We start from the raw sequence: 14,086 nt of genomic DNA, 5'->3' as shown, positions 1-14,086 counted from the left end.
AGTCCTCAGGACACTCTGGCAACAGACTAGTACTTTTCTCCAAGGTTGACTCCCCTTCCATTGTAAGTCTAATCACCACAGGCTTGGGTTGAGGTTTGGATGTGTCCATCATGCACAGATCTGCACTTTCTAGAATGAACGTCAGTTTTGGTAGGTAGGAAGGAGTAATATATACGTTGGGGGTCATAAGAGGTGGCTAGTTTATGGATAGGATTAAGGTTTCGAGGTGGGGGGGACTTGATTATAGGCTGGGAGTGGATTGGTGGTAACATTTGGCTTCTGGGGTGGAGCGATCACCTTGTTGTCAAAATCAATCTTGAATCTCATGATGCAATTGAAAGCACTGGTCGGTGTCATGACCGTGTTGTTGGTGAAATGCACAGTATTTTGCGGGATTGTGTTTAGGTGGGAGAGGATTAAGAAGTGGGTGAGGCTCTAAGGGTTTGAGGTGCCCTTTTTTGACTAGCACCTTCATGGCTTGAGACAGAGTCATGTAGAGTTGGTTAAAAGTCCTCTGGGGTCGGGTGGAGTTGGACGATGTTTGTGAGCTTGTGTTGGCGAAGGGGTCAGCGATTTTGGTTGTGGTGATAACACTTACATCTGATGGCCTCATAGTTGTGCTACCATTGGCAGCATTGGAACTGCAAACAAACGGTCTATTGGCTGGCTCCTTCTCTTCAGTAATAAGTCCCTGTTTTATAGCATCCTTAATTTGCATCCCTATTTCATGGAGCTCTGTGAATGTAAATAGAGGTAGGATAATCATTTTTTGCAGCAGCTTGCCATGTAGATTTTGGACAACCATCCTCATCTGGTTCTTCTCGAAAGGCCTCGTGGTCATCATTGAGGCTTTAGCTCTCCATCTTGTCACAAATTCAGAGAAACCCTCATTCGGCTCTTGGCGTGTTGCCTCGAGATCACGAGTTGTGACCTCATTCTATGTATTGTAAGAATACTGAGCAATGAAAGCCTCGACCATCTCTTCCCAATTCTGTTTGACGGAATCTTCCAACTTAGCATACCAAATGGCCACTATACTTGACACGGTGCGACCAAAGAGAGACAACTTCTACAGTCTGGTTAAGCCCATAGGCCGCAAGATATCCGAAAATAATCGTAAGTGGACCATCGGATCCTCAGAGCCGTCAAAATGATCAATGTGTGGCATCTTAAACTGATCTGGTAATATAACTGTAGAATCGGTGTACCCATCCTCTATGTCTGGGATGGAGTTGACCCCTTGCGCTTTTTTGAATAACTTTTCCAGTTTATTGGCCTTGAGTGCAGTTGGATTAACCTCGAACTCGAACGGAGCCTTGGTCAGATGAACTGGGGCTTTGGAGGCTTGTGCTGGGATGGGCTTTGCTAGATTGCCTTGGTTTTCTTGAACATTGGCAGTATGAGCGGTGGCTCCGGGCGCTGGAATAGCCACGGTAGGTGCATGGGACGTAGAGGCCGTAGCCAGCAGTGGTTGCTGTTGATGTAGCCTGGTTATAACCTCGGCCTGACGGGCCACATCCTGCTGTAGGGTCTCAACTGTCTATTGCAGATGGTGTATTAGTTCTTCCATACTGGCTAGGAGATATTGTGCCATTGGAACAGGTGATTGGTTTCGTGCCGAGTTGGGAATAGATGATTGTTTCCAAACCGAACTAGACATAAGTGTGCTGAGGGGTGACTGTTGTAGGAACTGGATTGGTGAACTCTACCTGATTCTCCTCTGTCTTGTAACCGGTGAGAGTAAGGTAAACATGGGTTGTCCCTGGACAAGATCCCTGGCTTTGCAAAGTCTTTCGACTCGGGTCCAGTGTACTTGGGAGATATCCGAACTTTCTGAAGCTATGGTTTTAAACTACATAGCAAAAGAAATAAAGCAAAAGAGCAATAATCAGAAACCGCACAACGGCTTAGCTAAGAAGTTTTCAACACAGACATGATCAAAGTTGTAGGACTGTACTCCACACTAAATTTTGCCCCCAAAACAGACACCCAATTTGCAGCTGTTATGGACATTCCTATACAATTTCACTATGAAGCACATACCAGTTAAGAGAGACCCAATACATCCCTATGAGGGGGTAGGGTTACCCTGTCCTAGTTTTTTCATAAACTAAGTTTCACTATTTCAATCAAGCAGTTTCACGCAATCCTGTATCTTGGGTGAGCATCCTGTCTTAGTTTGGAACAGTTACTATGGCTTTGTTATATGCAGCTAGGCTGAATGGTCAAAAGGGGTACCTCAGCAAAACTACCTAATATGCCTCTCACCTTTAATACCGAGAAGTGAAAGGAGGATCGAACGGTACAGCGGTAGTCCAGATCCAAGGTTGTGTTCCCATCATGGCAGAGCCCACGACCAGTCAGCCTTTTGGCAAGCTTTTAGGCAAGCCTCCGACAAACTGTCCAGGAATAGCAGATGGCAAACACAGTGACTTAAGCGCACCAATGCAAATTCAATGTAAAGAAACATATAAGTGTAGATAAAATTTCACATCATGAAGTTCGAGTCAAGTTCTCTAAAGTCCCCAGCAGAGTTGCTAGAAACTGTAGCTCGACTTTTCGTGCTTCTTTCGGATACGATAGCCCTACAGTTCAGACTCCCGTGGTTCTGAATTTGATCTCACAAGTGCAATGTGAAATAGATAAACACAAAAGAGTCCAAATCTGGCAATTCTTTTGAAAAATCAATTTTGAATCAAAATGCCAAAAATGAACTGCTTTGCCAGATACAGAGTCGCCACCTAAATGTTTTTCAAAAATTTAGGAAACCCGAGACTCATGCCAAAGGCCACTTATCTGTCATCACCAAAGTTGTCTCGGCTCGGGAACTTAGGTACGAGAGGGGAAGGTCATGAATTGAGCACCCCCGCTCACTCGATCAAAGATTGGCCTCTACTAATTATGATGTGAATCTTATTTACATTATATGCTCTTGTTTTGATTATTAGGCTAACTTTACTATGTGTTGCACACAAATATAGACTAATTTGCAAAAATTATAACATTTTGATTTCATGTTTGTTTTTGAAATTTGTTTGAATATGTACCACTTAAAAAAGCGATGTCATATGTACATTACTCAACTTTTCCAATTCAAGCAATTTAGCCTTCATTCATAGGCATTCAAGAGTTATATCAATTAAGCACTTAGCCTCATGGTAATCATGCTAGACATGGCAACAATCACACGTATGTGATATGCTAAAGCACAAAATGCTCACCTCGTACTCCAAGGCAAGCCAAAAGAAGCAAAAGAGTTAGAAAACATGCATGCCCCTAACTAGTGCAACATGACTAATGCAACACATGCAATGATGTAATTAATAGGCTCGACTACTAATTATGACATGTGAATCAATTTGAAAGCATACGGTTTAAACATGTATTCAACGAAGTAATAAACGACAATGCTTGTTAGAATGATGAACCGAGCCTCGATGTATGCAAGACAAATGGATGCAAATCATGGAATATGCTAAATGAAACATGATGTTCTATTCTATCCATCATAAGTGGATAAATAAAAGGGAGAAAGACGTGGGTTGGAAGGCATACACATTATTATATATTGGCCTCTGCACAAGAGGGTTCGAATGAGTGCCCTAGCTAATTACTACGAATTAACAAACTATTACAAACCAAATGAAATAAATTAACTATACTAGCTAATTATTACAACACCTTAAATTAACTAACTATTTTAGCCAATTAATTAAGTACAACACAAAATTAACTAGCTATTCTACTTAGTTTAATGCAAAAACTAACTAGCTAGTTACAATGCACAATTAATTAGCTAATTAATTAACTATTATGAGCCTCGGGGAATGAGGGTTGACCCATGCATGCACGCGGATTTCTACCTGAAAAAGTCCCTTGTTTTGCTACCAGAATGCCTCTGTTGCATAGTTAGAAAATTGCATTGTTTTTCCACCTCAGCCTCTACTCTGCTCTACTGGAAAAAGGACACTGCCTGGCTGGAAAAAGTGGCCAGCAACCCATAAGTAGTGGCTGGCCGGCCACAAATAGTGGCCTGCCGCCCAATAGAAGTGGCCTGCCAGCCACTAATGTTGGTTCTTTCCTGTTGCAACAGAGAACAAACAAAGCACAAACAGAGCATTTTCAAGGGATGTTTGTCCACCCTGTTTCTCCTTATCATTAAATAACTCAATGGAGGGGTAGGCTTGATTCGCAAGCTATCAAATGGAGCAATTTCATTGTGTGATGACTTATGAATCAAAGGGTACAACTTTGATAAATGCACAATAAAAGACTCTCAAAACCTCCTCCCTATCATGGATTGATCAAGGGAAGCGGTTGACCTTGGAAACTTGAACCATTTCATCACTAACAAGTATGAAATGACCCAAGTCTCCATGCGTTCAATTAATGTCCGATTGAGCACCAAATCATTTTATTAGCTTACTTTATTTTAACGCCAATTTATTACTCCACTTTAATTACCATCCATTCATTAGTCAATTGAGTCCAATAATGAGCTTTAAGTCCACAAATAGAGAGAAGTACCAAACTAAATGTTGTTTTAGGCATGAGAGGGAGATCATGCCATTGGTAATGAACCCCTAAAGGGATTAAACCATTAAGGACAATGTCACCTCTTCAAGCTTAAACAACACTCATTTTGGAGCGACTCTCAAAAAGAAAGAGTAAAAGCCAAGAAAGGAGGGAGATTGCAGAGATCTTTAGAGGTGAACACAAGTATGGAAAGTAAGAAATAAATGCTATCAACTCAAATAGGTTGGTGGCTAAGACCTAAACCACCAAGCCTATGAGGACCATTACACTACAAGCATACCATACAAAGCATGAATGAAGCTAACTCACAAAAATAGTTTGAAAACGGTCTTAAAACAGTCCAAAAAAGTGCTAGAATTAAGACAAAAACAACTACAACAACTAGCTAAAATATTGAGGGATTAAAACTAGCACACAAGCACAAGGAGGAGAGGCTAACCCCTCCACTTTTAAGACTTCAAAACATGATTTTCGCCTCTGGAAAAACTCTGAAAATTAATGGTAAAAAGCTCAAAAAAATTTGATGAGAAGATGGGAAACACAAGGGTAAATGCCTTAGAAACAAGGTTTAAAGAAGGGTTGTCAACCCCTCTACCTTTAATGGCCTTAAACCACAAGTTTCAGCTCAAAAATACAAGTAATAAACAGTTCAAAAATAGCAAGAAAAGATGAGTAGAAGATGGTACAAAAGAACTACAATGTATACCTTTTGAAGAGTAATGATCCCTTGAATTTTCAAACTACTATTTCACATTCTCAAGTGCCTCAAGAGCTAAAATGTAAGCTCAAATCACCTCAGTAAGGAACTCTCTAGGTTTGGTTTGGAGTGTTTAGGCAAAGGTTATGTAAGTTGCAAGAGAGAAAGAGAGAGAGAATTGTAGAGAGAGAAATTTTTCAAAATTTTGCTCTCCAAAATTTTCTAAATTCAAAATTTTTTCTAACCCCTCTAACAAAAGAAAGGGTCATCTATATATAGAAATATATAAGAGACCCTCGAAAATATCCTCACAAATATAACTGGAATGATGCATGTATTTGTGGAGATAGCTGGCAGAAAATATCTATTTTTTTTACACTAGTGGGCAACCGGCCACTAACAGTAGGTGACATGCCATACTAGTGGGTCTGCAGGTCCCTGAATGCTTAGGCTTGAAAAACCACTGTTTTGGTCCAAAACAAGGCACAAGGTTTGTAGGTTCAAAACTGAGATTTCCTGTTGAGGAAGTCAAGCATTTGATAAGCGTAAAAATTCATCATTGAGTGATCAATTAGTGGCGTCCAAGTCTTAAGGGTCGTCAAAAATGGGGTGTCTACAATGACCTAAGGTTTCGGATTCGAAACTTATACTAACCTCTTTATAGCCCTTGACTGAAATTGAGGGGTGGGGTGTAAGTTCCTTGACATCCTCTCTAGATTGGCTTGTAGGGTCGGGTCATAAGTAGACCTGGCCTTAGGGGTTTCCGGGTCATCAAGAAGAGAAAAGAAAATTGATCATATATAAGTTATAATATTTTATGGTGTTGATATCACAAAGTATCATAACTAAATCACTTTTTATTATAATTTAATAGATTATAATCAAACATCTTTGAGGTATAATCAAAGGACTTTCTGATCATAACTAAAATTACAATCACAATAAGTAATATCTGAGTCATAATAACACCACACTGTGTAATAACTAAGGGTTATAATCAAATATCACTTAAGGCATAGGTTATAATCAAAATAACAGCTACAATAAGTCATAATTAACACTATAATAAATCATATTAGCTATGTTTGGTTTTGGCTTTTTGGCTAAAAAAGTACAAAAGACAAAATTAGCTACATAAGCTAATAAGATAAAATGTCACATCCAAATCATAATAATTACATTTTTTCTCTCACAAAAGTCTAAAAGCCAAAAACAAAAACCAAACGAGGCTAAAAAGTCAGGTTAAAATAGCCAAAAAGCCAAAAAGTAAGGCTATTTTAGGTCTTCCCAAATGAAGAAAGTCTCAATTAGGCCTCGTTTAGGAACAAACTATTTTAGTAACTTTTTGATTTTTCGGCTAAAATATGAAGTAAAAAAATTAGTATATTTGCAATGAATTTTTGATTTTTTACAAAAAGATGTGTAAAAAGTAGAGAGAAAATAAAATCTTTGACTTTTTGGTATAAATTATAGGCTTTTTTGATTTTTTTTAATAATTTTTCGACTTTTAAGTTAAAACAAGTACTTGCCAAATGAAGACTTAATACTACAATAAATCATAACTAAATACTAAAAAATGCATATATTATAAAATTCTCAAACAAAATATCCAAGTTTATGATTTGTCCAAGAGTTTGACCCTTTAAACACTAGGCTACTATGCATAACAAAATATCTAAATTCATGATTTGTCCCAGAGTTTGACCCTTTAAACACTAGGCTACTATGCATAACAAAATATCCAAGTTCATGATTTGTCCGAGAGTTTGACCCTTTAACCACTAGGCTACTATGCATACCTAATTTATAGAGATTTTAACTTTTTAAGGGGTATATAATCATTATAGTTAAATTTAAATTTTAAAATATTTTTTACACCAATACTTCTATCTTTTTAAAATTTTAAAATATTTATAATTACTCAAAAGGGATAATTTTAAACAATTAAATATTTTTTACTTTTACTTTTCAAATGGAACTATCATTTTGAGACATCCTAAAATAAAATGGTAGACCGATAAAATGGGACAGATGGAGTACATCTTTAGTTATTTATTAATTGTTTTCTGTCATGGTCTGAATTGTATGAAAAATTATAAGTGCACAATCAAATATAACCATCTAATATGAGGTATTATCTAGTACACATGTGAATTCAATCCCATATAAAAGAGTAGTGTTTGTATTCCCAGCAATGCATCCATGCTCTTATTAAATGTTTAGGTAAATTATGATACATTTTTTGAGATTTATTTAAAATATAAATTATTTTGTATAATTTTAGAAATTATAAATATTCATTTTTAGAATTAATCATTTAACAGAGTTGATAATAATAATAAAAAAAGCTGTAACTATCCTCATTTACAATAATAAATTTAACAGAACTGTTAATTAAAATATATTGTTAACATCATTAAAAATTATTAATTAATTTAATAGTTAATTAATAACTTAATTATTTTACAATTAAAAAATTTAAAGAATAAAATGTAATTTTTAGAATTATAGAGGAGAATCTACATTTTAAATAAATTTCAATAAATATATTTATAATTTAATTATTTATTTGAAGTTAGACATGCTATATAGGTAACCAAGCGCCTCAAATATGGACGGACATTCAACTACTTTAACTCTTTTAATTTTGTTCCAGATAAAGCAGCACAAGACAGCGACCTACCATTGACTTGGTCAGAGCAATGACAACAACCTTTCCAACCTACAATATGTTTTTATTTGGCAACATACATTTTTAACCATAAAAAATAATAGGCCATTTTTTGATAAATATATTTTTTAAGTATTTTATTTCATCTAACTCATTTTTTTTTTTAGTATTTTATTAGATTATGTTTAGTGTAATATGGCCAAATTACCTTTTTAATTTTTTGTGCATATTTCTATTTTGAAACTAATACACAATAAAAAATAACAACAATCCCTTATTACATGGAGAAAATCTCTTCTTTATTTTATGGAGAAAATTTCTCACATTTCCAAAATCCTAAATCGTTTATCTTTTGAAAATCTTTAACTAAGTGTTGATGTGAACTTTCACATTATAAATGCATGCTGGTAAATAACATCACACATGGAACTATACACATATTCAAGGTTACATAAGTGTGTGAACATTAACGTTGGGTGCAACTATCTATTTATATTACAAAATTAATGTGAACATTCACATCTCTATGTACACACTATGTTTGTAACCAACCCTCCCTTTCCAAATGAGCCCAAAATAACACAATGTTAATTACAAGGGTGTAAATTTGGCCCGTGCGCCCACTCGAAGCTTGCCTGTGGCCCGACCTGGCTCGGCCCATTTGGGCTCAGGCCCAGCCAGAGACCATGGGCATAGGCTTGGGTTGTTTGTTCAAATCCCAGCTCGGTTCATGAGCCCAACCCGCTAGGCCCAACCCAAAGCCCGGTCCATCGGCTCGCCCAAGGCTCACTCAAGGCTTGACCTGCCCGAGGCCCAGTGTCATTTTTTGTGGGAAAAATAAAAATTGAAAAAATGGTCAGGCTCGAGCCCAACCTCGCCTCAAGCTCAAGCCAGGCCTGCATGCCCGAGTACCCCCTGGGCCTGGGCTTGGACCTAGGCCTTATTTTTTTGGCCCTTGGACCAGCCCAAATTTTGATTGGAGCCTACGCGGCCTGATTGTTGGCCAGCCCGAGCAAAATTTTACACCCCTAGTTATTTGTGCTAATATGACTATTTTTGAATGTAAATATTAACACATTGTTGTCTGCGTTTGTATAAATATTTCTGAATGTAAGTATTAACATTGATTAATGATGTGATAATCATAACACCAATTGCAACACATTACAATATCATAATCCACAACAAGTAATGACTCTAGACAACGTGAATATTCACACCATGTAATAATCAGGGCCGACTTTGGGCATAAGTCAGAGAAGCTGCCGCTTTGGGCCCTGAAAAATTGACTAAAAAAAATGCCCCAAATTTTTGTTAATTATTATATTAGCCTATAAAAAGAAAAATCTCACTGGAATTTTAAGGGTCTCAATAAAATTCATTTCTGATTTAAAACTAATAGATGATTGATATGATAAATTATTTAAAACTAATAGATGGTTGTTTTTTATTGGAAAAAACCAAATAACTTATTAATGTGGTGAATTGTTTGAAATTATTGAATGATTATTTTCCACATGTATGGATTACATATAGAATATGATTGAGTATACTACTTGCAGTTACTCTTTTCAAATTAAAAGTTGATTAAATCTTACATTTACTCAACTATCTCAAATGAACGATTAAATGGATTAGCAATTTTATCTATCGAAAATGATTTTGCTTATAAGTTGGTTTATGCGACACTATATTAGTAATTTTGTAGTTAAAAATGTTAGAAGAATGATGTTTAAGTGATTTTTGTAACAGTTTGATTACTATTTATTTAATACTTGAGTTTAGATTATTTTGGTCATTTTTCTTATTGTAAACTTTAATGTATATTTAAGTAAATTTTAATAGACATATATATTGGAAATAACCTTTTTACGAGTACTGTCAAATACCAAAAATAAATAAATAAATAAATTCGACACATAAATTTTTATTTATTTATTTTTTAAAAAATATGTATGAAAGGTTTTGTGTTGAAAGTTCATTTTGGGTCTCAACAAAGTTAGAGCCAGCCTTGGTAATAATCATGCAAAAACCATACAAACTCATACAATAATCAGTGATATGTGAATATTCACATTATGCAACAATCCTACAATCATCAATCTACATTGTACATCATGCAACCGTCACATGTTTCTAATGTTAAAGTTCACATTATTAAATGCAAAATATTAAAATATGATAAACTACAACAACAACGACTTCTGTGGATGAGAACGTTCACATTCACTTAAATACCCAACCAATAAGCATACACACACTGATACATAATATCATATCAATCCATCTTGAAACAAAAAGTTGAATCAAACTTTAATAAATTATTGGACAATTTTGAACATACATCCATACCAAACATTACTAAACATGAATCCCTACCAAACGCATACCTACATGCAGTTGCAAAATAAAAATGGTGCTAACCTTCATCCAACAATTCTAAACTTGTAATGGATACGAAAAATTGTCCTTGCGATATTTGACTAGAAAAAAATAGAGCTTGAAAACCACAATAATGGAAGAAAACAGAGTTTTGAGCCGCAACAATAGAAGAACACAGAACTTTGAATTACAACAAGGAAGAACATACAGGTTCAAATTGCAACAATGGAAGAACACGATGTTCTCTCACCACCAATGTGTAAAACAGAGTTTTGAAATCCTACCAAAATGTCTATGAAACATATCCCACTAATTTATCCAGAATCAGTGATCACCAGAACTGCCAAAATAGAAAAAGAAACTGTGAAGATTACAATTATGTGTAATATGTACTATTAAAAATAGAACAAAGGGCACAATAGTCGCAAAAATATTATAAATAAGGAAAAAATGATCTTCTGGGATACAAGTCTAAATATATGAGATTAGGTGGAATGAAATTTTTTTTTATGGACTATAAGTCTTCTAAATGAGATTTATAAATAAATCTCTTGAAAATAATTTATCAGTAATACGGCTATTTTAGAATTTTTTTTTTAAAAAAAGTGCTCAAAATTTGTAATCAATAGTTAAGAGTATTGGATATATATTCATAAATTTCTCTTCACCTACTTATATTCTACTTATATTCACACTGTCAATGTGAATATTCACACTGTCAATGTAAATTTTCACATTGTAAAATATGAATGCTCACATCATCAAGTTGATAATTGTTCAAAAAATATTTACAAAGATAAAATTGTCAATAAAATACCTTAAATTGAGAATTATAATTTGGTGGATCAAATGTCCAAATAATAAGACTTATTGAAATACAAGAATATATTATGGACTAATTGAGATACAAGTATTTGAAAAAAGATTTACTAATAAATTTTTCCCTAAGATTTACTTAAAGTGTGACTCCACAACATCAATTTCAAATATTCACTATAAATTTGAAATTCTTGATATTTTTTTGAGTACAATTCTAATACCATAGACTTTCAAAAAATTGATATTAGGATGTTAACGAGTGTCTTACAATTGTCAATAAATTTGAAATGATTATATATTTCTTATAAAAATAAATATCATAAAATATACTAATTATTTCAAATTTTGTTAGCAAAAATTTTTAGGATATTAAAAATGTTGGTCCTAAGATTTGGTTTTGATGATATTTATTTATTGTATTTCATTGTTATATTTTTTTGATATTATTTGAAACAAAATTTATTTATAGCACATGATAAACTTTATGAATAAATCTTTTGATATTTGTTTTGATCTTTATCTAATGTTATTTGGAGTTAGTCTTGTGATTTGATTTGTAAGGTTTTTCTTAAAGAAGTGTTGAAAACATGAAATGGAAGGGTTGACACTAACATTCAAAGCTTCAAATAAAAATGGGGAAGCTGCAAGTGTTGACACCAGGAACAGCAAGTGTCAACACCTTCAAGTAGAAGGCTCAAGAGAAAAATAGAAACTCAGCAAGTGTCGACACCTTGCTACACAAAATTTATTTATAGCACATGATAAACTCTATGAATAAATCTTTTGATATTTGTTTTGATCTTTATTTAATGTTATTTGGAGTTAGTCTTGTGATTTGATTTGAAAGGTTTTTCTTAAAGAAGTGTTGACACCGTGAAGTGGAAGGGTTGACACTAACATTCAAAGCTTCAAATAAAAATAGGGAAGCTGCAAGTGTTGACACCAGGAACAGCAAGTGTCAACACCTTCAAGTAGAAGGCTCAAGAGAAAAATAGAAACACAGCAAGTGTTGACACTAGGATAGCAAGTGTCGACACCTTGCTTCAGAATTTCAAGACACGCTTTAAACTTTTCCAACGGTATAGCTCGACTTTTTTGTAGCCCTTTTCAGAAGACAAATAGGTCCTATAGTATCAGACTCTCATGGTTCTGAATCTGATTTCACAAGTGCAATGCGAAATAGTGAAAACACAAAAAGAGTCCAAATCCAGCAATTCTATTTTGGAAAATCAATGTTTTGAATGAAAATGCCAAAAATGGACTGTTTTGCTAGATTTCAGAGTCGCTACCTAAATATTTTGTTTTGGAAAATTTAGGAAACCCTAGACTCGTGCCAAAGGCCATTTATCCATCATCACCAAAGTGTCTCGGCTCGGGAACTTAGGTACGAGAGGGGAAGGGCATGAATTGAGTACCCTACTCGCCCAATCAAAGATCGGCCTCCATTAATCATGATGTGATTTTTATTTACATTATATGCTCTTGTTCCAATTATTAGGTTAATTTTACTATGTGATGCATACAAATATAGACTAATTTTGCAAATATTGGAACACTTGAATCATGTTTCTTTTGAAAAAGTGTTTTGAATATGTACCACTTGAAAGAGTGATCGCATATGAACATTACTCAAATTATTCCAATACAAGCAAATAGCCTTAATCCACAGACATTCAAGCAGTTTATCAATTAAGCATTTAGCCTCATGGCAAGCATGCTAGTCATGGCAATAAGCACACTCATGCAACGTGCTAAAACAAATAAAAGCTCACATCGTACTCCAAGCTAAAAGAGAAACTAGTTAGAAAAATGCATGATTCCTATGCAACATGATTAATGCAACACATGCGATATGTAATCTAAATAGGCTCGGCTACTTAACATGGTATTTGAATCAATTTGATAACATGCGGTCTAAGCAATATATTCAACGAAGTATTTAACTAACAATGCAAATTAGAATGATGAACTGAGCCTTAGTGCATGTAAGACAAGTGGATGCAAGCATGAGTAATGCCAAACGAAACGTGATGCCTTAAACTAACCATCATAACCTAGTAAATAAAATGGAGAAAGACGTGGGGTTGGAAGACATACACATTATTACAACATTTATCCTCACAGGAGGGTCCGAATGTCCAAATCAACTACTTATTACAAATCCAAATGCATGAATAAATAACTAAATACTAATTAACGAACTAGCTGAGTACGAATCCAAGGATGCACTATGCTCGCATGTGCAACGTCCAAAAACTGCTCTGTCTGCCCAGACTATTCTGTTTCACCTTCAGCCACTGCCTTCTGCTTCTGCACAACACACTGCCTTACCAAACATTGATACCTGGCCGGCCCTCACTGACACCCGGCCAGGCCTATAGAAGGCCGACCATGCCTCAATCTCATGCAAAATTCTATTTGGTGCCTTGAAGTGAAGACAGTGTAGACAGAGTGTTTTGGACTCTGTTTGTCCTTCTCACACTTCTTTGTCATGGAAAAGCCTCGAGAGAAGAGTAGAATTCGTTTCCAAATCCATCAATGGGCAAATTGATTGCTTGATGATTTCGGATGCAATTTGGATAAGAATCGATAAATGAAATGAACATGACCACCCTTCGCTCTTGTCATGGAGTAAACTCAAAGAGGGTGGTAGAGATGCTTCAAGAATTATCAAGAGGCCATGAATTAGCATATGACCATTCTTGACTCGATTAGCTTGGCATAACGTCCGGCCAAGCTTAAGCAATTTAAGCCATTTTCTTTATGTGTGTTGATCCAATTTTAAACCAATTTGTTTAGTCATTGCCATTCATTAGTCTATTTGTCCATGGTGATGTTAAGTCCTCTAAAAGGAGAGAAACATCAAATGGGAAGTAATTCTCAACATCAAAGAGAGACTACGCCGTTGACGATGAATCTCCGTAGAGATTAAGCCATTAAGCCCGAAACTCTAGTTCATATGTTGAATAACTATCGACCAT

The sequence above is a fragment of the Camellia sinensis genome, chromosome 9 (assembly GCF_055761805.1).
Source record: "Camellia sinensis isolate YWXY chromosome 9, ASM5576180v1, whole genome shotgun sequence".
Taxonomy (NCBI): Eukaryota; Viridiplantae; Streptophyta; class Magnoliopsida; order Ericales; family Theaceae; genus Camellia; species Camellia sinensis.
Note: the sequence above shows the minus strand (reverse complement) of the source record.